Below are 26,163 nucleotides of genomic sequence, written 5' to 3' on the forward strand. Positions count from 1 at the left end.
CATACAGAGTTTCTGGAGGATCAAGTCCTCTTTCATTTGTAATGGCTAAAGTATTAGGCTGCACTAACATGGAGTCGGTCATAGACGTTGCCGGAGACATGCGTGATAGACGAAACACAACTTAGTGAACGGCAACATCAGGATGTCAGCTTACTTTAAAGTATCTTGCATTGCCACTATGTTTGAATGGTACGTTGGGGGTATACTTTTTATCAACACAGTATGTGAATTTACCTGCATTATAAAAACTCTCCTGTGAAAAAGTAGCCTCTTTCTAGCATGGTTATCCCCATTTTTGGCCTGTTTGTCAGTGTGTTTGAATGTGTCACTGGGATACTGCTAGCCAGGACCATAGTGCTTATGGTTTTTGGCCTGTTTGTCAGTATGTTTCACTGTTTGTCAGTATGCTTGACTGTGTCACTGGGATCCTGCTAACCAGGACCCCAGTGTTCATGCTCTCTCTCCTCCCAAATCTGTCACTACATACTGGTAACCCAGTATTTCATCCCAAATTTGCACACTGGTCCTCCCTTACAAGTCCCTAGTATATGGTACCTAGGTACCCAGGACATTAGGGTTCTAGGGGATCTGAAGCATTTCTTTTGCCACCCATTGGGAGCCCAGGCAAAGACTTCTATGGGACTGCCATTGCTGCCTTTGTGAAATGGTACATGCACCCTTTCACTGTCATTTACACTGCACAGGGCCACTTATAAGTCACCTATATGTTTGGCCTTCCAGCCCTGAAGGCTAGGTACAAAGTACCTTTGTGTGAGGGCACACCTGCTCTAGTAGAGGTGCCCCCACATAGTCCAGGACCATTTCCCCGGACTGTGTGAGTGCCATTTTACGCATATACTGGTCATAGGTCAATACCTATGTCCAGCTTCACAATGGTAACTATGAATATGGCCATGTAAGGTGTCTAACATCTTAGAAATATACCCCAATGCTGAATCTCACATTGGTTGTATAATTCAATGCACTCTGGGGGCTCCACAGTGGATCCCCAGTCCTGCCATACCAGCCTTCTGAGGATTTCCAGCAGCCCCAGCTGCTGCCACCTCACAGACAGGTTTATGCCCTCCTGCTCCTTGGACAGCTTGAGCTCAGGAAGGCAGAAACAAAGGATTTCCTTTGGGAGAGGGTTGTTACACCCTCTCCCTTTGGAAATAGGTGTTACAGGCATGGGAGGGGTAGCCTCCCAGATCCTGTGCAAATGCTTTGAAGGGCACAGATAATGCCCTGCTTGCATAATCCAGCCTACACCGGTTCAGGGACCCCCAGGCCCTACTCTGGCGCCAAACTGAACAAAGGAAAGGGGGGTAACCACCCCCTTGTCCATCGCCACCCCAAGGGTGGTGCTCAGAGCTCCTTCAGAGGGTCCCTGGGTTCTGCCATCTTGTTTTCAGGATGGGCAGGGAACTCTTGGAGCATCTGAGTGGCCAGTGCCAGCAGGTGATTTCAGAGCCCTTCCCTGATAGGTGCTTACCTGGTGAGGTGACCAATCCCCCTTTCAGGGCTATTTAGGGTCTCACCTTTGGGTGGTTCTTCAGATTCTGATTGCAAGACCTCAGTAGGAATCTGCGGCATCCTTGACTTCACCTTCTCACCAAAGAAACTGCATCTGTACCTTCTCTACAAACTATAAAAAAGAAGCTAAGATGACTTCTGCAACATTGTATCTTCAGCTCCTGCCAGCAACTGCAACCGTTTCCCAGTTGTACATCCTCAGAGGACAGCCTGTCTTCAGCCTGCACCAGGAGAGCGAAGGAATCTCCCTTGAAGTGAAGGAGTCACTTCCTGCTTCAGCAGGCACCCCTCTACAGCGATGACTGGTGGCTTGGGTCCCCTCTCCTGAAGAAGTGTGTGGATCCAGTAACACGAGTGGTGGACTGAAGTGGTCCCGACAGTCCTCAAGTCCAGCTGTCCAACTTTGGTGGAGGTAAGGGCTTGCCTCCCACGCAAGACAGTACCCCTGTGGACATGCAGTTGCCAAGGCTTGTGTGTGACCTTCCACGAAGTTCTTTGTGCACAGCATACCTCCAGCACTCCCTCCTGCGACGCACAGCTCCCTGAGTGGTTCTCCGGCAGTGTGGGATCCCTTTGTGTCATGCTGCGTGGGCTTTCATTTGCACCTTCTTTGTCACTGTGTTTTGGGACTCCTGTGCACGCTGCCTGGTCTTCTGTGGGCTCTCCGGACTCCTGAGAGCCCCCTCTGAGCCCCCCATCCCCTGGTTAGAGTCGACCTGGTCCTTCTTGGGCCTGGGCAGTGCCATTTACCGCTAACCACAAGCATTGCGTTTACCAAGGCTTGATGGTGTGCTCCAGCATCGCAAACCAGACTGCAATCATCCATCCAGCGTGGGACATCTTCTGCACCAACCAGGAACCCGCATCCGTCTTCTTGGGTGTAGTACTGACTTTTGTTATTCACTAATGGTTCTTTTGCACCTTCATCTGGGTCAGCAGGGGCTCCTGTTCTCCCTGGACTCTTTTGTGCTTCTTGGACTTGGTCTCCTTCTTCCACAGGTCTTCAGGTCCAGGAATCCATTGTTGGTGTCTTTTCGTTTTCTTGTGTGTTCCAGGAAAGTTCCTGTAATTTACTCCTGCTTTCCAGGTCTCTGGGGTGGGTTTTATTACTGACCTTTGGGGTTTTCTAACACTCCTGGTGCCCCTCTACACACTACACTTGCTTAGGTGGGGAACCAACATTCGCATTCCATTTTTTTAATATACGGTTTGTGTTCCCCCTAGGTCCATTTCTAGCTATTGTGATTTTCAATAATTACACTGTTTTCTGAGTGTTTACTTACCTGTTTTTGGATACTAGTGTATATATTGTGTATATTACTTACCACCTAAGGGAGTATAGTCTCTAAGGTATATTTGGCAAGTGTATCATCAAAATAAAGTACCTTTATTTTTGTACCACTGAGTATTTTCTTTCAAGTTTGTAAGTACTGTGTGGCTGTAGTGATATTGCATGAGCTTTGCATGTCTCCTAGTTAGGCCTTGTTTGCGCATCTTCACCACCACTAGAGAGCCTGGCTTCTAGACAATGATGACATACACTAATAAGGGATAACTGGACCTGGTATAAGGTGTAAGTACCTTTGGTACCCACTACAAACAAGGCCAGCCTCCCACATCTCATTATTATGGTTTACTGTATTCACACCAGTATTTGGATGCTACTTTATCTGCTACTATCACAGTGTTTGAATGGCATGATAGATATACATTTCGTACGTCTACTTCATGTGAGCACATTGCACCGTGTACACTTTTAACTAACGTGGCATATGGCAACACTGCATTCTTGATTTACTTTCTTGCGCCCCCCTGACTTATGTTACCATGTTGCCCGAGTATTCCTGAGTTGAGACCCTAACTTTCATTTCACAATAAACAAGACATGGTCAACAGTTTCTTATTAATATGCACAGAGGTATGCAATTAGGTGTGATGTTGTATTTTTACGAACATGGGCAATGAGAGGCACTTAATTTTCACATTGAAGGATGACCCAACCTAAGCTCTGCAGTGGTTACTTACCTTCTTATATCTTTTTATAGTCCTAAAGACTCTATTTCTGTTAATTAGTCATTTTTGTTTTCTTCATAGGAAATATATTCCCTGAAAAAGTCTGTTTGCCTAAAATGCAACAGTGTAGGAGGCTGGTCTAGTTTGTAGCGGGTATCTTGGGTCCTTACACCTTATGCAAGGTCCAGTTATCCCTTATTAGTGAAATGTAGTAGTGTTCTAGCAGCTTAGGCTGATAGAGGTAGCTATAGCAGAGCAGCTTAGGCTGAACTAGGAGACATGCAAAGCTCATGCAATACCACTTATAGTTACACAGTACTTATACACAAGTAAATACAATACTCAGTGTTACCAAAAATAAAGGTATTTATTTGGGTAACACAGTACCAAAAATATCTTAGAGACAATACCCCTTCTGGAGGTAAGTATTATACACAATATACACTAGACACCAAAATTAGACAAGTAAATAGTCATAGAACAATGCAAACAATAGGAAATGCTATAGAATGCAATGGGAGAAAATAGGTCTATGGTCAACACAAACCATATACTAAGAAAGTGGAATGCGAATCACGAATTCCCCCCTAGATAAGTGTAGTGTGTGCAGAATTGCTGGGAAAGTAAGAATACAGTAAAGGTAAGTAAATTACCCCACTCCAGAGCCCAGAAATGCATGAGTAAAGTACTGCAAGTTTCCTTAGGACACACTACACCTCGTGATTGGGATAATGCAGTAACCAACCAAGTCTGCAAACAACAACTGCTGGATTACTGGACCTGAAGACCTGCAAAAGAAGGGGACCATGTCCAGATGTCAAAAGAAGTTCGAGGAAGGACAAGAGCCCCTGCCAACCCAGAAGAGGGTGCAAAGGAAGAGTCCCCAGTTAGTCAAAGACTGCAGAAATGGACCCTAGGAAGATGCCAGTGGGTTCCTGCATGATGCAAAGGATGTCCTACGATGTGAAGATGGATGCAGACGTGATTTCCTGTTGGAAGTCGCAAACAAGCTTTGCTTATGACAAAAGTGCGTTTTGGGTCAAAATGGTGCTGGCTGGACCCAGGAGGGACCTGGGGGCCTCAACTCTGTGTGAGGAGAAAGAGGGGGCTCGCCGCACTTTAGAGAGCCTTCAGGATGTGAGACAGCACCCACAGGAGTCCGAGGAAATGGGGTCAAAGAAGGTGAAAAACCCGGTAGGTCCCATGCCACCGGAGAACAACTCAGCAGGTTGAGTGTCACAGGATGGAGTGCTGGAGACCTGGGCCAGGATGTGCACAAAGGAATTTTGCAAATAGTGCACAGAGGCATCAGGATGTGAAGAAGACGCACTTCACAGGGGTACTGTCACTCTCAGGGAAGGCAAGGTCTTACCTCCTCCAAATTGCATCAGCAGGACCTCAGGACAGTCTGTGTTGATGGGGTCCAACCTCTGAGTCCTTAGGTGCATGCTCGTCGCCGTGAGTGGAGTTCAAAGGTACTGGTCGTTGTCTTAGAAGGTGCCTGCTGGAGCAGGGGAGTGACTCCATCACCCCACGGGAGATTTCTTCGGTCCTTCTGGTGCAGGATGAAGACAGGGAGTCCTCAGAGTGTGCACACCATGGAAACTGTTGCAGTTGCTGGCTGGAGCTGAAGTTGCAGAGGAAAAGTATCCCTTGTTGATACTTTGTTGCTGTAACAGCGGATCCTGGAGCAGGCTGCGGTTGATCCGAGGTCAGAGGATGATGAAGTAGTTGCAGAGGATTCCTGAAGGAAGCTTGTAGGCAGAATCTGAAGAGAACCCACAGGAGACACCCTAAATAGCCCTCAGAGGGGGATTGGCTACCTTATCAGGTATGGACTTATCAGGAGGGGTCTCTGATGTCACCTGCTAGCACTGGCCACTCAGAGACCCCCAGAGTCCCCCACACCTTGCAAAGCAAGATGGCTGAAGTCTGGGACACACTGCAGGAGCTCTGGGCACCACCTCTAGGGTGGTGATAGACAGGGGAGTGTCACTCCCCTTTCCTTTGTCCAGTTTCGCACCAGAGCAGGGGACAAGGGGTCCCTGAACCGATGTAGACTGGCTCATGCAAGGAGGGCCCCATCTGTGCCCTTCAGAGCATTTCCAGATGCTGGGGGAGGCTACCCCTCCCCAGCCTGTAAAACCTATTTCCAAATGGAGAGGGTGTAACACCACAATGAAGTGAGTCCCAAACAAGTAGGGTCTCAGCTTCTTCAGTGCCCAGACCACAGCAAAGGCCTCCCTCTCTATGGCAGACCAACACTTTTCTCTAGGGGTTGACCTCCTGCTGATGAAAACAACAGGTTGATCCTGGCCCTCTGAGTTTAGTTGTGATGGTACAGCCCCTACCCCTAATTCAGAAGCATCTGTTTGAGCAATTAATTTTTTGGAGTAATTTGGGCTCTTTTTGAAAGGTGCAGAGCATATTGCCTGCTTAAGCTTCTCAAAAGCTTTCTGACAGCTAGTTGTCCACAATATCTTTTTAGGCATCTTTTTACTGGTGAGGTCATTAAGAGGATCTGCAATGAGCCATAGTTCTTAATGAACCTCCTGTAATACCCAGTGAGACCTACGAAGGCTCTCACCTGGGCCTGAGCTGTAGGGGGAGCCCTGTCCATAATGTTCTGAATCCTCTCCTGAAGTGTTGCAACCTGTTCCCCACCTACCAGGTGGCCCAGATAAACCACTTTCCCCTGCCCTATCTTGCACTTTGAAGCCTTGATAGTTATGCCTGTCTTTTGCAGGGCCTCTAAAACTTTCCAGAGGTGGACCAGGTGATCATCCCAGGTGGAGCTAAAGACAGCAATATCGTCCAAATATGCTGCACTTAAGGCTTCCAAACCTAGGAGGACTGTATTCACTAGCCTCTGAAAAGTGGCAGGTGCATTTTTCAAGCCAAAGGGCATCACTGTAAAGTGATAATGCCCTCCTATGGTAGAAAATGCAGTTTTTGCTTTAGCTTCTTCTGACATCTTGATCTGCCAATACCCTGCAGTCAAGTCAAAAGTGCTTAGATACTTGGCAGATGCCAGTGTATCTATTAGCTCATTTGCCCTGGGTATAGGGTGAGCATCTGTTTTTGTGACTGTATTGAGACCCCTATAGTCCACACAAAACCGCATTTCTCTCTTTCCTTCTTTGCTATGTGGTTTGGGGATAAGCACCACTGGGCTGGCCCAGGGGCTATCAGAAGGCTCAATAACTCCAAGGTCTAACATTTTCTAAACATCAGCTTTTATGCGATCTCTGACATGGTCAGGTTGCCTGTAAAGTTTACTTTTGAAAGGAAAACTGGCTCCAGTGTCAATTGTATGTTCACACCAGGTAGTTGTACCAGGTGTGAGGGAGAAGGAGATTTCTACAGTCTTCCTTCTGCTCAGCAGTAAGGCAGTCTGCCAGAACTACTCCCTCCACTAAACCATCAGTTTCAATGGTGGAGAAGAGATCAGGGAGAGGGTCACTCTCTTCTTCCCGTCCCTCATCTGGTGATTGACATGAAGCACCCCAAGGGGGCTTCTGACAGTGCCCAGGTCCACCAAGTAGGTGACCTCACCTTTCTTCTCTACAATTAGATGGGGTCCACTCCATTTGTCCTGGAGTGCTCTTGGGGCCACAGGCTCCAATATCCACACCTTCTGTCCTGGGTGGTACTCTGTGTCAGGGAGACCAGATCCTCGGGGCCTGTGCACGTTCCCAACATGTTCACCACTAGACAGCTCCAAAACTCTGATAAAAATATCACAGAGCCTGAGAGAGTCCAAGTGGGGGAAAAGGGGATTAGGTAGGGAACAGCTGGGAAGGAGACCTGTAGGAAGCAAAAGGTTAAACAACACAATATCAAGATATAATCACAGTTATTTCCACTAGGCTATGGTTCTAAGTGTTCTCATACTGTAATCAAGGATAACCTAAGAAATTACTATCACTAGACCTCTGGATAACTGGAAAAAAAATCAAGAATGGTTAATACAATGTTTCTTATAGGCTTTTCATGAAATGTCACATACTGTCTAGGAATACAAGAACCTTCTAGAATAATGTTTCAGAACAAACATTGCATTTCAAACATGAGGACAAAGGCAATCTGAAACATTCCCAGGAAAACAATAGGAATTGTACTAGGAACTTTATTCGCACAAAGAATGTCACATTTTGAGTTTAGCGTCTTCGTAGAAAATCCAGAAACCCAGGGTAAATGTGTGCACTTCAACAAACACTACATATCAAAGTTTCAATTGCCATGAAATGATCGCGCACACTGTTGCCGATCTGAACATCAAGTTTTACTTGTTGGAAATGAAACACACACACTGTCAATTCTAACAAGGATATGCAAATGCCAAGAAATTATCACGCAAGGTTTTGCCGATCTGAACACCAAGTTTTACATGCGGTAAATCAATCGCGCACACTGCCGATTCGAACAAGAATATGCAAATGCCATGAAATGATCGCGCAAGCCTTTGCCGATCTGAACACCAAGGTTAGCATGCGGGAAATGAATTGCGCAGACTGCTGTTTCCAACAAGAATATGCAAATGCCATGAAATGATCGCGCAAGCTGCCGCCGATCTGAACATCAAGTTTTACATGAGAGCAATGACTCGCGTACTCTGTAAGTTCCACGAGTAGGTCCAAAACTCAAGAATCTCTGAGAACGGGGTCAGGGGCCCAGCCCGACCTCCGCCTTACCACCCTGCTCAAGGATCACCAATATAATGCAGGGCAGGCCTGGAACGTCAAGGTAGGCCTCCGGAACAGGAGCTCAGGAAGTTGCTGCTGCTCTGCACCAGGACCTCTGAATAGTGAGCACGTGGAGCTGGGCTGGCTCCCTTATATAGAGTCTGGCCCAGCCCACAAACAACACCCAGTCATGCTGCAGGGAAAGCTTCTAGAAGGTCGTAGAAAGGGACCACACCCTAACACACTCAGTAAGCCTGCAGCAATACATTGCAAATGAACAGTTATTGCAAACATCATTAATAGTGTTTTTCAAGGTTAAAGTCTGCAATGCAAAAGGTTAACATACTGCATATAAATACAATGCATGAATTATGCCCTTGCATAAAGGCTGGGTTTTTGCATTTTTGTCGCCCGTAGAGTGCGCACTGTCCTGATGTTGACACTGTCAGGACAGCCTTCTGGTCAAACAATTGCTTTTGGAGCTCTTGGCTGGCCTGAAGATTTTTGCTGGCCCTCTTCATGTGCTCAGCCATTCTACTTCTCAGACGAAGTACATAGTCCACTATGTTCTGTTTTGAAGCTTTTAAAGGTTGTTCCCAACCCTCCTTAACAAGAGCAAGGGGCCCCCTAACAGGATGACCAAATAGGAGTTCAAATGGGCTGTAGCCCATTCCTTTTTGGGGTACCTCCCTGTAGGCAAAAAGGAGGCATGGTTATAGGAAATCCCATCTCCTTCTGAGCTTTTCAGAGTCCCATAATCATACCTTTGAGAGTTTTATTAAACCTCTCAACCAGTCCATTCGTTTGTGGATGATAAGCTGTGGTGAACTTGTAGGTAACACCACACTCCTTCCACATTGCTTTGAGGTATGCAGACATGAAGTTACTACCTCTGTCTGAAACCACTTCCTTAGGGAAGCCCACCCTGGAAAAGATTCCCAGGAGGGCTTTGTCACTGCAGGAGCTGTAGTGGTCCTTAAGGGGATAGCTTTTCGGTACCTTGTGGCATGGTCCACCACCACAAGGATAAATCTATTGCCAGAAGCTGTTGGAGGGTCAAGGGACCAACAATATCAATCCCTACCCATTCGAAGGGTACCCCAACCACTGGTAGTGGCATTAAGGGGGTCTTTGGGGTGCCACCAGTCTTGCCACTGGCTTGGCAGGTGACACAGGAGCGACAAAACTCCTTTGTGTCTTCTGACATATGGGGCCAGTGAAAATGTGGAACAAGTCTGCCCCATGTTTTACTCTGGCCTAAATGCCCAGCTAAGGGGATGTCATAAGCCAGAGTTAGGAGGAATTTCCTGTACTGAAGAGAGATGACCAGTCACCTTTTGGCACCAGGTTTAGGGTCCCTTGCTTCAGTATAATTGAGAATATTCTCCCAGTAAACTCTGCCCTTATTACAACCCTGGCGGTCAGTGTTAAAGCGGCAGTAATACTGCCAATAGGCTGGCAGTAACAAAAATGGAATCATGACCATGGCGGAAACCGCGAACACATACAGCCACTTTAACTCTCCGACCACCACGGCGGTAGCAACAAATACCGAGGCAGTAACTGCCAACAGGCAAAAGACAATGTACCGCCCATCCGCCAGCTTTTCCGGGGCGGTACCAACGCCATCAAAAGCACGGCGGAAACAGTACTTTAAAGGGAAACCACTCACCTCTCAACACTCAAGGAAGAACCAGGACGCCATGGAGCCCCAGCTGCATGTCTTCCCCATGCTGGTGTATCTGCTCATATACCAGGAATACCAGCGGTGGCGACGACGACTGCGGTGAGTACTGCACCTAGCACATAGGGGAGGAGGGGAGGAAAAAGAGAGTGACATACATGCAACACGCAACACCTCCACCCTCACCCCAACACCATACACACACACATATGCAACAACATTACATATAAATCCCGTAAGCCTCAGGAATAACGAAAGGACAAGAGGAATGGAGTAAAATGAGTGTTCTATTAGAAATACTTAGAAATACGTTAATAATTCAAAAACAGTATTTACAAAATATACAATATTTACAAAAGGAGGCACAATGTCCACTCAAAATGTCCGTGGCCCTCTGGGACAAAACACATAGGCCAAGCCCACACTTGACTCCTACCTCAATACGGAGGAAACACTGAAGGGGCATCAGGTCGAAAACACACAGGCACCTCAGAGGGACGAGGAGGGAGGGGGCACCTCAGCCGGAAGATGGTACAATGCCACTGCTCCTGGAGGGGGCTCCATGCCCACTGCTTGGTCCTGGGGAATGCAAAGCCACAGTCTCTCAAGTCTCTCAAGTGGGTGATTTGCCCACTGCTTGGTCCTGGGGAGTACAAAGCCACAGTCTCTCAAGTGGGTGGTTTGCCCACTGCTTGGTCCTTGGGAGTGCAAAGCCACAGTCTCTCAAGTGGGTGGATTGCCCACTGCTTGGTCCTGGGGAGTGCAAAGCCACAGTCTCTCAAGTGAGTGGTTTGCCCACTGCTTGGTCCTGGGCAGTGCAAAGCCACAGTCTCTCAAGTGGGTACCAGTTTTCCACTGGTTCTGGAGGGGGCCTTGTGCCCAGTGTGCTTCATCCTGCCAAGGATAGGGTGAGTGGATGCCTTCTTCCACTGGTTCTGGAGGGGGCTTGGTGCCCAGTGTGCTTTATCATGCCAAGGATAGGGTGAGTGGATGCCTTCTTCCACTGGTTCTGGAGGGGGCTTGGTGCCCAGTGATGCAGCACATGGGGTGCGCAAGGTCACAGTAACTCACCTGGGTGTCAGGGACACACGATTTTCTGTGGGCAGGATACATGACATACCATGGATGCATGACTACAGTCCATCCACTGACGGGGACGGCTGTACAGTGGTTGCAGTGCCAGTGCAGGTGGCGGTGCTGCCAGTGTTGGGGGGAGGCTCCAGCCCTTCCCCTGCAGCCTCGGACGGCTGCCCACTGGGGCTGCTGCTGCTGGTGGTGGTGCTGCTGTCCTCAGTGCAGGTGGTGCTGCTGGCCGCGGAGCAGGTGGCGGTGCTGGCTGCGGGCAGGTGGCATTGGTGGCCACGGTGCAGGTGGCTGTGCTGGCCACGGTGCAGGTGGTGGTGCTGCCAGTGGAGGGGGGAGGCTCCAGCCCTTCCCCTGCAACCTTGGATGGCTGAAGTGCTCTGGCTGGTGTTCTGTGCCCCTTCCTGCTCTTGGCAGATGGTGGTGCCTCCTTGCTTCTGCCAGCTGGAGTCTTTGCCTTGGCCTTGCTGGCTGGTTGTGCCTCCTTCTCCTTGCTGGATGCTCTCCCCTTTTTGCCCTTTCCTGGTGGTAGAACCTTCTTGTCCTTGGCAGGTGCTGGTGGCACACTGGATGGGCCGATGAGTGCCTCCTTGGAGCCTCTCAGAGCGGTGCTGGGCTGGGTTCAGGCCACCCTTGGCCGAGGTGAAGGACGAGGGTGGAGAGGTAGGGAAGAGGTCAATGTTGGTGAGGAAAAGCTGCTTAGGGACATTGGGGCGGGAAGAGGGTGAAGTTTTGGGAGTGTAGAAAGAGGGAGTGGTTGTAGGAGGTGTCAGTCTGCTGTGTTTGGGTGCAGGTGCATGAGCTGGATGCTGCTGTGCGGTGGATGGCTGTTGGGTGGGTGTGTGGGTATGTACTTTGGGAGGAGGGGTCACAGACACAGTGGGAGAGGACACAGGGGACGTGTGCATGGATGTGGGGGTGGTAACTGCCAGTGAGGGACGTGTAGTGATAGGCGTGCTGGTGATGGAGGTAGTGGATGAGGATGTAGTGCATGCAGGTGTGAGTGGAGACGCTACCGGGAGGGAGGTGGACGAGGAGGAGGAGGGGGACACAGTGGAGGCAATGGATGTTGGTGTGTCTGCATGGGGATGGTGCTTGTGTGAGTGCCCGTGGGATGATGTGTGGTGCTTGTGTTTGCCTGAGCCACTTCTGTGTGTTGATTTGGGTGAATGCTGGTCTGAAGGTGTGCTTGGGATAGGTTGGGGTTGAGGGGATTGGGACTGGGTAGAGGAAGTTGGAGAGGGGAGGCTGGAGACAGGGACAAGGGCTGCCATCAGTGCTGAAGCCAGAGCCTGAAATGCTCTCTGTTGGGCCGCCACGCAAGAGTGAATGCCCTCCAGGTATGCATTTGTTTGTTGCAAATGCCTCTCGACACCCTGGATGGTATTCAGAATAGTTGACTGCCCAACAGTGAGGGATCTCAGGAGGTCAATAGCATCCTCACTGAGGGCAGCAGGGCTGACTGGGGCAGGGCCTGAGGTGCCTGGGGCGAAGGAGATGCCCACCCTCCTGGGTGAGCGGGCACGGGAAACACGCTGAGGGGCTGCTGGGAGGGTGGTGCTGGTATGGGGGTGGTGGCTGTACCTGTTGTTGGGGTGGGCACAGAGGTGTCTGCCACCGCCAAGGAGCTTCCATCAGAGGAGGAGTCGCTGTCTGTAGTGTCTCCTCCTGTCTCCGTCGTGGTGCTCCCCTTGCCCTCTGTCCCACTGGTGTGCTTACTGTCGGTGGATTCAGCCTCCAAGCCCATGTGGGATGCAGCTCCCTCCGTCGACGGTGCCTATGCTCCTCCGCCAGATGAAGCTAATGCACACAAGGACAGGGTGATAAAACAAAAAAGGGGGTGAGAGACAGAGGATACACTTGGTCAATGCCAGCAACAACACTACCGTTGGTGTACACAACACACAGGGCTCAGCTCTATGCACTAGGCCATTCACTACCCCGTACAATGCTAGTCACCAGCCCATGGGGTACATTGCCTAACACCATCAGCTGCACGCCTAAAACCAACAGGACCCTGACCAATAGTAGATGCCCACTAACACTATAGGGGTTGGTGTGCTTCAGAGCCTGACCAACAAGTGACCAAACCCTGCCAGTTCACCCTGGCCTAGAGGCACCCACAGCTCACATCCCCCACCCAGGTGCAACCTTAACGTGCGCAAAGTAATGAATCTGATTCTGTACTCACCCCCTTGTGGCTGCTGTGATGCCTTCAAGCGCCCATCCAACTCCGGATAGGCCACCGCCAGGATGCGGAACATCAGGGAGGTCGGGGTATGACGGGCACCCCTTCCACGTTGGGAGGCCAGCCCCAGCTGGGCCTCCGCCGTCTTCCTTGCCCAGAGGTGCAGGTCCTCCCACCGTTTGCGGCAGTGGGTGCTCCCCCTGTCAAAGACCCCCAGGGTCCGCACCTCCTTGGGTATGGCACGCCAAATGCCCTGTTTCTGATGGGCGCTGACATGCAGGGAAATATGCATAGAAAAAAGGGATTAGTAATACCGTCCGGACTATTACACTCAAATCCCACAATATCCCTTACGCACAGACATTAACCACCAGACATGCAGCACTCTACCCAGGACCCCTCAGCCCCCCCCCACACGAGGCCTACACACACAGCACTCCATACATTCATGGACCATGCATCATGCTCACAGTGTACTCACCTGTTTGTCTGGAGGACCATAGTGTGAAGTATACTGGGGTAGAACCCCATCCACCAGTTTCTCCAACTCCTCCGAAGTGAAGGCGCGGGCACTTTCCCCAGACACTCAAGCCATTGTCTGTTCCAGACACAGGTCACAGCAGCACTTGCAGTATAGGTCCTCTCCTGTTGAAGGTCAGGAAGTAAGTGATTAAACAGATAGAAAATGGTGGTCACGTCCGCGGCGGTGCATACCATCACCACCAGCGTACATCGCCATTGGCTCCTAGAACCCATTGTGCCCAATGATAATCAATGCAAAGTTGCGCGGCGGTCATCGACCGCCGACCGCAACGACGCACAACGCCTGCGGAATTACCTCATTTCCACTTGTCTCTCCTCAGAGGTCGGGCAGCCGCCATTTCAGGGGGGCACAGGCCATGGCACCTAACTGTGTCACAGCAGACATTGGCACATCAACTGACTTTCAAATTCACATACTGGTTCTGTAAAGGAAGCAATGCATTTTTATTGCAACATGTGTGTGAATATGACCCTCTGCTCACCGTTTTCCACCCTAGAGTTCAACCACTGATGATGAATAGGAGATGGAGACATCCCCCGTGTACAGACCCCTTGTGGACCTGGCGACTATGGGGGACAGGCACATAATCCAGACGTGATCGGGCCACAATCCAAGAACTGTGTGCCCAATTGGAACCAGATGTGATTTCAGCTCTCCTCCACCCCACAGGTATACCCCCTCTAGTGCAGGTCCTGTCAGTGCTCCATTTCCTGGCAAGTGGTTCCTTCCAAACAACAGTGGCCATGGCATCAGGGATGTCTCAGCCAATGTTCTCCAACGTGTTGACCAGAGTGTTGTCTGCCCTGCTGAAACACATGCGCAGCTACATCGTATTCCCCCAGATGGAGGATTTGGCCACAGTGAAGGCTGACTTTTATGCCCTTGGACATATCCCCAACATCATTGGTTCCATTGATGGTACTCATGTAGCATTTGTTCCCCCCCCCCGGAAAAATGAACAAGTGTTCAGGAATAGAAAAAGCTATCACTCTCTGAAGGTGCAGATGGTGTGTTTGGTGGACCAGTACATCTCCTATGTGAATGCCAAGTATCCTGGCTCTGTGCATGATGCCTTTATCTTGAGGAATAGCAGCATCCGATATGTGATGGCTCAACTTCAGAGGCACCGGGTGTGGCTAATAGGTGAGCCCAAGGTCCCCACCCAGTATATGTTGGTGTATGGGTATGGGGTTGTCCCTAAGGGTGAGTGTGTGGCTAACAGGTATCCCACGATATTTGCAGGTGACTCTGGTTACCCCAACCTCTCATGGCTACTGACCCCAGAGAGGAATGCCAGGACAAGGGCAGAGGAATGTTACAATGAGGCACATGGGCGAACAAGGAGGATAATTGAGATAACCTTCGGCCTCCTGAAGGCCAGATTCTGGTGCTTTCATCTGACTGGTGGATCCCTGTACTTCTCACCCGAGAAGGTGTGCCAGATCATCGTTGCATGTTGCACAACCTGGCCTTGAGACACCAGGTGCCTTTTCTGCAGGAGGATGAGCTTGGAGATGGTCTTGTGGCAGCGGTGGAGCCTCTGGACAGTGAGGAAGAGGAGGCAGAGGATGAAGATGTGGACAACAGAAGTTCTCTCATTCAGCAGTACTTCCAGTGACACACAGGTAGGACACTGTAACTTCACTTTACATTGCAGTTTTATGTTGGACATTGGACATGGCAGCATGATTTTCCTATGTCTATGGCCACTTACTGTACCCTTTGACATCTCTATTTTCAGATCTCTGTGCCCCACTCTGGCTCCTGGTGTGTTTACTGCTGTCCACTATCGGTCATACCAATGTATATTTAACTGTACATATGAATTGTAATGTTTACAGATTGTTGAACTAATACATATTTCAATCAATTGACAGACTCCAGAATTGTATTTGTTCCAAGGGTGTTTATTTAAGTGCTAAGAGGTGGATGGGGATGTGCAATGGGCTGGGGTGATGGTGGAGGAACGTCCAGTTAGAGTCCAGTCTCTTTGTATCACAGGTGCATTGTCCAAGGGGGCATAGGAAGGGGAGCAATGGCAGTTCAAGGTGGGCAGGGTGACAGAGTGGGACACAAGGGTGACAATCAGGAGAGTCTTATTTCCTGGCGGGGTCTTGGCAATGTTCTCTGGCTTCTGCCTGGATCGCAGGGACCGTTTGCGTGGTGGTTCTCCTTCTGCAGGGGGTGGGGTGCTGGTGGCCTGTTGTTCCAGTGGCAGGGCCTCCTGTCCACTAGCGCCGGAGGAGGTGGAGGGCTGTTCTTTGATGTGGCTAGTGTCAGGGGCCCATTGGTGTGCCACTGCCTCCCTCATGGCATTGGCCATGTCAGCAAGCACCCCTGCAATGGTGACCCGGATGGTGTGGATGTGTTTGAGGTCCTCCCTGATCCCCAGGTACTGTCCCTCCTGCAGCCGCTGGGTCTCCTGCAACTTGGCCAGTATCTGGAGAGTGGGTTCCATGGGCCTGTCCTCTCCCTGTCGCATAGCAGTTCTCCCAGCTTCCCTGTTGTCCTGTGCCTCTGTCCCCTGAACCGTGTGCCCACTACCACTGTCCCCAGGTCCCTGATTGTCTTGGGTTTGTGGGGTTGCCTGGGGTCCCTGTAGTGGTGGACAAAATGCTGATTCACTTGTCCTGGGGACAGTGGTATGGGCCCGCTGGGTGGGTGTTTCCTGAGGGGGGAGGGTCTGTGGTGGTATAGGACTGTGGCAGGGTAACCGACTGTCCAGAGGTCCCTGATGGGCCAGGTTGGTCATCGTGATCCAGGCGTGCAGAGCTGCTGTCATCACTGTGGGCCTCTTCTGTGGGGGGACTGGATGTTGGTGGCACCTCCTCTCCGGTGACGGTGAGTGGGGGTCCTGTGGGGATGTAAATGCAGTGTTATTGTGTCTACGTGTGCCATCTTGTGCATGGGTGTGTTTCCCTGTATGGTTGTGATGGCCCTGTCAGCTTTGCCTTGTGTGTGTGGTGATTTTGTGGGCTGGGTGATTCTCTCTAATGGGCATGCTTTAGTGATGGGTGTCCATGCAGGTCTGTGATGGGTGTCCATGCATTGGAGTTGCATGCGGGGCTTGGTATTGGGATGGGTGATTTTGTGGGCTGGGTGATTCTCCCTAATGGGCATGCTTTAGTGATGGGTGTCCATGCAGGTCTGTGATGGGTGTCCATGCATTGGAGTTGCATGCGGGGCTTGGTATTGGGATGGGTGGGTTGTGATAGTGGGGTATATGTGAGGTGGTGGAGTGATGGGAGTGAGGGTAGGGGTGGGAGTTTGTGATGACATGCAGGTAGGGTGGGGGATATAGTAGTAAAGATTTGACTTACCAGAGTCCAGTCCTCCTGCTACTCCTTTGAGGCCCTCAGAATGCATGATCACTAAGACTTGCTCCTCCCATGTTGTTAGTTGTGGGGGAGGAGGTAGGGGTCCATTGCCAATCCTATGTACTGCTACCTGGTGTCTTGCAACCACGGAACACACCTTCCACCGTAGGACTTTCCACCTCTTCCTGATGTCATCCCTTGTTCTGGGGTGCTGTCCCACGGCGTTGACCCTGTCCATGACTCTCCACCATAGCGCCATCTTCCTAGCAAGCTGCACCTGTGATCCGAGTAGCTGTGGCTCTACCCAGATGATTTCCTCCACCATGACCCTTAGCTTCTCCTCTGAAAACCTGGGGTGTCTTTGGGGTGCCATGGATGTGGTGTGAGTGGTATGTGTGAGGATGTGTGGGGTGATCTGTTATGGTGTGTGCTGTGAGGTGCATGGATGGTGTATGGGTGATGGTGTTCTGTGGCTCAGATTGAGGGGGTGCTTCTGGCTTGTCTCTCTCTCTCTCTTTTAGCAATATTTTTTTTAATTGAAAGGGTTGTGGGTAATGTGGGTGTGTGTTTTATAGTGTTGTGGGTGTGTGGGTGTGGTGTGTGTATGTGTGTCTGGTGTGTGTAGTTTGAATAGTCCAATGTGGTGTCATTTTGTAAGTGTGTGTGTATTTGGAGCGCAATGGTTTACCACAGTTGAAAGACCGCCGCAGTGATTCATGGGTCCTGATACTGTGGGCGTATTTCTTTTGGCGTAACGGTGTGGATTTTGGTACCGCCAGTTTATCACTGACCTTTGGTGTTGCGGACTTGTGTGAGGGTCTGTATAGTGGCGGATTTCTCTGTGTGCGTCATAATACCTGTAACGGTATACCGCCGCGGTCACGGTATGTTGGCGTCCGTCAGCATGGCAGTAGGCGGCATTTACGGCCAATGTTGTAATGATGGCCTCTGTGTGTGTCAGTGACATTGCCATTTTGCTGATTGACAGCTTGCTGTCTGAGGCCCTCCAATGTGGGACAGGTGTGCTCTGCCACACTCAGCTCTTCCCTGGCAGGCCCCCCGACACCCAAAAGCTCAGCTATATCAGCTTCCAGCTCCTCTGGTGTAGGTTCTGCACCGGGAGACAATTCCTCTTCCTCAAAAGGGGAATCATCTGTGGAGGGAGGGATAGTGGATAAGGGTTTGCACTTCTTACCCCTAGTTTTTGGGAGCACTTGGTCCATTGTTCCAGGATCCAAGTTTCCCTGTCCTCTTTGCTTCTTGGCCTGAGCCCTGGTAAGAGTAAAGATATGCCCAGGAATGCCCAGCATTGCTGCATGGGCCTCCAACTCCACTTCAGCCCAAGCTGAAGTCTCCAAATCATTGCCTAGCAGACATTCTACAGGTAAGTCAGTGGCTACCACAACTTTCTTTGGGCCAGTAACCCTCCCCAGTTGAGATTCGCAACAGCCATGGGGTGGCTTATAGTGTTGCTATGGGCGTCTGTCACTTGCTACTGGTGACCAAGTAGATGTTGCTCAGGGGCAACCAGCTTTTCCATCACCATTGTGACACTGGAACCTGTGTCTCTGTAGGCCTCAACCTGAACACCATTAATCAGGGGTAGTTGCTTGTACTTATCCATATTAAGGGGACAAGCAACTAAAGTGGCTAGGTCAATGCCACCATCAGAGACTAAAACAGCCTCAGTGATCTCCCTAACTGGACCAACCCCAACTACATTACCAATGGTGAGCCCAGCTACACCCTTTGATTGGCTAGTAGTAGTGTTTTCCCACCATCACTGCTATTACTAGGGGCACTAGAGGTTGCAGTTGGGGTTGTGGTGGTGGGAGGTTTGGTGTTTCTCTTTGGACAATGACTGTCAGTTGTCCAATGGCCTTTGGCTTTACATATATAACACCAAGGTTTCTTATCTTTGTGAGAAGAGGATTTGGACCCACCACCCCCAGAGGATTTTTGTGGGCCTGATGAAGACTCTGATTATTTTTTTATCTTTGTCCCCACCCTTGTCATGTAACTTACCATCCTTCTTCTTACCATCCTTCTCCCCCCCTGTTGAGCTTTTCTGCTCATACTTGTTATGACCCATTTGTCTGGCTTCTTTCCCAATTCTTGGGGAGAGGTCAGATCTGGGTCCACAAGATACTGATGCAACACGTCAGACACACAATTATTCAAGATATGCTCTCTCAGTATCAAGTTATATAGGCTTTCATAGTCAGTCACCTTACTGCCTTTAACCAACCTTCTAGGGCCTTCACAGAACAGTCTACAAAGTCTGTCCAGTCCTGTGATGACTCCTTTCTGGTCTCTCTGAACTTAAGTCTGTACTGTTCAGTGGTTAAGCCCAGAACATCTAAGAGTGCACCTTTAAGAATTTTGTAATTATCTGTATCATCCTCCCTGACAATAAGAAGTCTGTCTCTCTCCTTGCCAGAAAAGGATTGCAGCCCACTGTACACGAGGGACCATCTGAACTTTACAGGCCCTCTCAAGTGCAGCAAACCACTTGATGTCATCACCATCCTTGTAAGGAGGGACAACTCTGTGCAGATTTCTAGAATCAAATGAAGGTTCCCTAACATTTGTATTTCTAAAACTGCTGCTGCCACCATGGGGAGCTAACCCCAAACACTGCCTCTCTTTCTCCACAACCAGGGATTCCCTGTCTAAGGCCAACTGTTGCTGCATTAGCCTCAGTCTGGCCTCCTCTAACCTCAGCTTTCTGAGTTCCCTATCTAGGGACGGGTCCTCATCGTTAGAATTATGTGAAGCCCCTGAAACAGAGGTAACATGAGAGTGTGCAGAGGCAGACCTATCTCTAACAGGGGCCACTCTAGCGACCTGGCCTCTGGGGGTGAAGGGAGCCCTACTTGTGTGTGAACCCTTCCCACTATCAGTTATACTAGGGGGCTTATTGACAGATAGGTCTATGGAAGAACCCTCCCCAGGGTTGTCATTCTGCTCCTCTGAGCCTTCCTGGTTGGAGTCATCCTCTACCTCTTCCCCTGTCTGATCTGGACCAGTGCTGAGCCCCTGGTCATCTTGGAGGAGAAAAATTAAGAGGAACTCCTTATTGTGGTTCTTCCCAATCCCTAAACTTCTTTCAATACAGAGACCCCTCAAACTTTTAAAGTTTAGATTCTCATAGGTAGTCTTGACAACTCTACGGGTAGCTTCTACAGAAGACATTGAAAGAGAAAATAAGTTTAGGAAAGTGAGTAAAAAGTCAGTAGAATAGCAGAGCTAACTTTTTAGAGAAAAGAGAAAACCTTTCAGAACTTTGTAAAAACTTTTGCAACATTTAAAGAACTGTTTAGAAAGTTAGAAAATTGTTTCTAGGTATATATTATATATGCTAGAAGTATTGGAACAATCTTTTCTTGTGAAAAGCACAGGTAACAAAGTGGTAAAGCAATTCCAAGCACTTATCCCACTGCTGCACCACCAAAGTAGGAGGCTGGCCTGGTGTGTAGTGGGTACCTTGAGTACTTACACCTTTTACCACGTCCAGTTATCCCTTATTAGTGAAATGTAGTAGTGTTCTAGCAGCTTGGGATGATAGAGGTAGCTATAGCAGAGCAGCTTAGGCTGAACTAGGAGACATGCAAAGCTCATGCAATACCACTTATAGTTTCACAGTACTTATACACAAGTAAAGACAATGCTCAGTGTTACCAAAAATAGAGCCCAGAAATGCAGGAGTAAAGTATTGCAAGTTTCCTTAGGACACACTACACCTCGTGATTGGGATTATGCAGTAACCAACCAAGTCTGCAAACAACAACTGCTGGATTCATGGACCTGAAGATCTGCAAAAGAAGGGGACCAAGTCCAGAAGTTGAAAGAAGGTCCAAGAAGGACAGGAGCCCCTGCCAACCCAGAAGAGGCTGCAAAAGAAGAATCCCCGGTTAGTTGAAGACTGCAGAAATGCACCCTAGGAGATGCCAGTGGGTTCCTGCATAATGCAAAGGATGTCCCATGACGTGACGATGGATGCAGATGCGATTTAGTGTTGGAAGTCGCCCACAAGCCTTGGTTACGATAAAAGTGCGTTTTGAATCAAAATGGCGCTGGCTGGACCCAGGAAGGACCTGGGGACCTCAACTCTGTGTGTCTGTGTGAGGAGGAAGAGGGCCTCTCAGCACCTTAGAGAGCCATCGGGATGCCAGACAGCACCCACAGGAGTCCCAGGACATGGGGACAAAGAAGGTGCAAAACACGGTTGGTGCAGCACAACAAAGGAAGGTCCCACGCCGCCGGAGAACAACTCAGCGGGTTGAGCATCGCAGGATCGAGTGCTGGGTACCTGGGCCAGGCTGTGCATGAAGGAATTTTGCAAATAGTGCACAGAGGCCTCAGGAGGTGAAGAAGACTCAGTACACAGGGGTACCATTGCTGTCAGGGAATGCAAGGACTTACATCCTCCACAATGCGTCAGCAGGACCTCAGGGCAGTCTGTGTTGATGCGGTCCAACCTCTGTGTACTTAGGAGCTTGCTCGTTGCTGAGAGAGGAGTCCAACGGTACCAGTCGTCATCTTAGAAGGTGCCTGCTGGAGCAGGGGAGTGACTCCGTCACCCCACAGGAGATATTTTGGTCCTTCTGGTGCAGGATGAAGACAGGGAGTCCTCAGAGTGTGCACACCGTCAAAACTATTGCAGTTGCTAGCTGGAGCTGAAGTTGCAGAGGAAAAGTATCCCTTGTGGATACTTTGTTGCTGTTACAGCGGTTCCTGGAGCAGGCTGCGGTTGATCCGAGGTCAGAGGATGATGAAGTAGTTGCAAAGGATTCCTGAAGGAAACTTGCAAGCAGAATCTGAAGAGAGCCCACAGGAGAGACCCTAAATAGCCCTCAGAGGGGGATTGGCTACCTTGTCAGTTATGGACTTATCAGGAGGGGTCTCTGACGTCACCTGCTGGCACTGGCCACTCAGAGATATACATACCCCCTACACCTTGCAAAGCAAGATGGCTGAAGTCTGGGACACACTGGAGGACTTCTGGGCACCACCCCTAGGGTGGTGATGGACAGGGGAGTGGTCACTCCCCTTTCCTTTGCCCAGTTTCGAGCCAGAGCAGGGGACACATGGTCCCTGAACCGGTGTAGACTGACTTATGCAAGGAGGGCACCATCTGTGGCCTTCAAAGCATTACCTCCCCCGAGCATGTACCACCTATTTCCAAAGGGAGAGGGTGTAACACCCTGCTCTCAGAGGAAATGATTTGTTCTGCCTTCTTGGGACTGGGCTGCCCAGACCCCAGGAGGGCAGAAACATGTCTGTGAGGTGGCAGCAGCTGGAACTGCAGTGCAAGCCTCAGAGAGCTGGTTTGGCAGTACTGGGGGTCCATGGTAGAGCCCCCAGGTTGCATGGAATTGGCTCCCCAATACCATATTTGGAATGGGGGGACAATTCCATGATCTTAGACATGTTACATGGCCATATTCGGAGTTACCATTGTGAAGCTAGATATATGTATTGACCTATATGTAGTGGACGCGTGTAATGTCCAGAGAAATGGCCCTGAACTATGTGGGGGCACCTTTGCTAGTGCAAGGATGCCCTCACACTTAGTAACTTTGCACCTAACCTTCAGCAAGTGAAGGTTAGACATATAGGTGACTTATAAGTTACTTAAGTGCAGTGAAAATGGCTGTGAAATAACGTGTGGTTATTTCACCTAGGCTGCAATGGCAGGCCTGTGCAAGGGTTTGTCTGAGCTCCCTATGGGTGACAAAAGAAATGCTACAGCCATATGGATCTCCTGGAACCCCAATGCTCTGGGTACCTAGGTACCATATACTAGGGACTTATAAGGGTGGCTCCAGTGTTCCAATTGAAATTGGTAAATGAAGTCACTAGCCTACAGTGACAAATTTAAAAGCAGAGAGAGCATAAGCTCCGAGGTACTGATTAGCAGAGCCTCAGTGACACAGTCAAGCACTGTACAGACACTCACATTAGGCCATAAACCATGAGCATTGGGGTCCTGACCAGCAGGATCCCAGTGAGACAGGCAAAAACATACTGACATACAGGTAAAAATGGGGGTAACATGCCAAGGAAGAAGGTACTTTACTACAATCAGGATTATTGAAGGGGGATTATTGAAGTGTTCATACTATAACTAATGACACACATGGATTAAATAATACCACACATTGAAGGATGGATTTTTACATATGATTGCAACAAAATATGCTTTGATAAAGAATAAACATTTTGAAAATTCATTGATGAAGAGTACAAAATACCTCTCATAAGTGAAGAAAGTTTAAATCGTGATTCAGTACTGACAGTACCTAGGGGGAGCTGGACCCGAGAAGGAGCCAGCGCAAACAGATATTTGTACTGACACCTATGATCAGAAGATAATACCCTGGTACACACAATTAATTATTAAAGCAGCATCACCTCCAACATTACTTTGAGCATAATAACAGGAGTGCATTGTCTTATCTAATTGAGGGAAAAGAGAATGACCCCAGAGCTAAGTCTAAAGAAACCAGACATCAGAGCAAAGCAAGTAGAGTCCAGTGGTGGCAACATCCCACCAATGCCCTCTAGAGGCAAGAAGGTGCACATCCTAAAGGGCCTGGTGCCTTACTTTGCGGTGGGAGATGACATAGATAGTTGATTTGAGGATTATGAGATTGCCCTGCAGATTCAGTAGATGAGTGAGATGGTTTGGGGGGTTAGTCTATGGAGGCACATCCCTATTGAGGGGAAGGACACCAGAATGGCCCTAGATGCAGGTAACAGGATGGGTTCTCCCCCCCCTCCCCTATGAAACAAGCCCTGATCAGGAAATGTGGTTTGACTCTAAGGAAGTACAGGCAGAAGTTCAAGGACAGCCAGAAGCTATCCCAACAAACCTGGGTAGATTGTGTTGATTCCTTTTGCAAGACACTGGATTGTTAGGTGAAGGGCGGTGAAGCAAAAGATTATTGAGGGCTGTATAACTTGATTGCACAGGAGCACACGGTCAGTCTTTGTTTTCCAGATCTGCACCAAAACCTTGTTGATGGTATGCTCACTGATCCCAGGGATCTTGCTAAGGAGGCGGACCGCTTGTACAGCACCAGGGTGCACAAGGAGGTATCTCGGAGGGATCACCACAAGGGTGGGCAGAGTCCTCACTAGAAGATGGAAGAGGGAAAAAAACAAAAGCAAGGAGTTCTCTAAAGGGCCCTAAAATAGTTCTTTGGTTCAGAACTTCCGTTCCCCTACTGAACAGAAAAATAAATGGTTCCCTGACAATTGGTCTGCAAGGAAGGCACCCCCCTAAGTGTTTTGAATGTCAGCAGGAGGGGCACTTCAAGAGAGATGCTAAGTGTCCCAAGTGGGGACAGCTACCACTGGTAGGCAGTCATGGGAGTTGGGTAGTGTAGCGCTTGAGGAGGAGAGTGTCCCAGATAGTGTGTGGAACAGAGGAGAGGTTGCCCTAGTGTCCCTTGGTGATGGAGAAATGGTTCAGAGAACCCAAATGCTTACTAAAATAAGGAAGTACAGGCAGTAGGTCAACTTTAATGGGCAGAGACTGGAGACTCTGAGAGACACTGAAGCCATATTAAGAAGCATTCTGTGTCATCTGGCGTCCTAGGAGCAGGTGTCCCTAATTTGTTTCACAAAGTTGTTGCAACTGACAACCATGAAAGCCACTACCCAGTAGCTCTGGTTCCCTTTGAATGGGGTGGGGTACTCAGGCTGTTAGTATCTCCATGCCACTGGATTGTCTACTTGACAATGACGTGTAGCATACCACCTGGAAGGAGTTCGAGCCCAGGTCCCACTTGGAGATGTTGGGGCTGCCTGACTCGGTGTGCCTGATCACATGGTCCATGGCAGTCTGAGATGGTGGTAAGAAGTACTTTGAGTCTGGAAAAATAGCTAGGTCGTGCCAAAAAAGGAAGGGCAAGGGGATTGGGATTGGGAAACCCTCTCCTGCAACTCCCATGGTCCTGGAGGAGGCTGACCCTGAGAGGGAAGGTTCTGGGGAGGATGTTGTCAAACTGGGGAGGCAGCCTGAGCTACCCACATGGCAGCAGGAACTGGGTCCCACCAGGGAGGATTTCTGCAAGGTACATAAGGAATGCCCTACTCTTGTGGGTCTCCAGCAGCAGGCTGAGACCCAGGCAGCTGATGACACCTCTATCAAACATCTGATTTACTCAGAGAATGGTCTCCTGTATAGTTAGCATAAGGCTCCTGACCTTGGTGCAACCTGTGTGTTGGTGGTCCCCCAGGGCCTGCTTGGAATGTCACTTGGGGCAGGACAAGACCTTTGACAGGCTTGTCACCCACTTTTACTGGCATCAAAATAAAGAGGCCTCAGATCTTTTCTGTAGGTCCTGTCTTACCTACCAGGCAAGTGGCAAGACGGGGGGAAATGCAAGGCCCCCTAGCAAGCTTTTCCTGTCATTGGCACCCCTTTTGAGGGAGTGGGCATCAACATCATTGGGCCTCCGGACCCCAAGACAGCCAGGGGCAACAGATTCATTCTGGTCTTGGTGGACCATGCCACTGAGTACCTGGAGACTATGGGGGTCATTCTGACCCTGGCGGTAAAAACCGCCAGGGCCAACGACCGCGGGAGCACCGCCAACAGGCTGGCGGTGCTCCCATGGGCATTCTGACCGCGGCGGTACAGCCGCGGTCAGAAACGGAAAACCGGCGGTGTACCGCCGGTTTCCCGCTGCCCTGGGGAATCCTCCATGGCGGCGCAGCTTGCTGCGCCGCCATGGGGATTCCGAGCCCCATACCGCCATCCTGTTCCTGGCGGTTCTGGCCGCCAGGAAGAGGATGGCGGTATGGGGTGTCGTGGGGCCCCTGGGGGCCCCACAATGATTTTCAGTGTCTGCCATGCAGACAATGAAAATCGCGATGGGTGCAACTGCACCTGTCGCACCCCTTCCACTCCGCCGGCTCCATACTGAGCCGGCATCCTCATGGAAGGGTGTTTCCCGCTGGGCTGGCAGATTCATTCTGGTCTTGGTGGACCATGCCACTGAGTACCTGGAGACTATGGGGGTCATTCTGACCCTGGCGGTAAAAACCGCCAGGGCCAACGACCGCGGGAGCACCGCCAACAGGCTGGCGGTGCTCCCATGGGC

This window comes from Pleurodeles waltl, chromosome 9 (assembly GCF_031143425.1).
Source record: "Pleurodeles waltl isolate 20211129_DDA chromosome 9, aPleWal1.hap1.20221129, whole genome shotgun sequence".
NCBI classification, from domain to species: Eukaryota; Metazoa; Chordata; class Amphibia; order Caudata; family Salamandridae; genus Pleurodeles; species Pleurodeles waltl.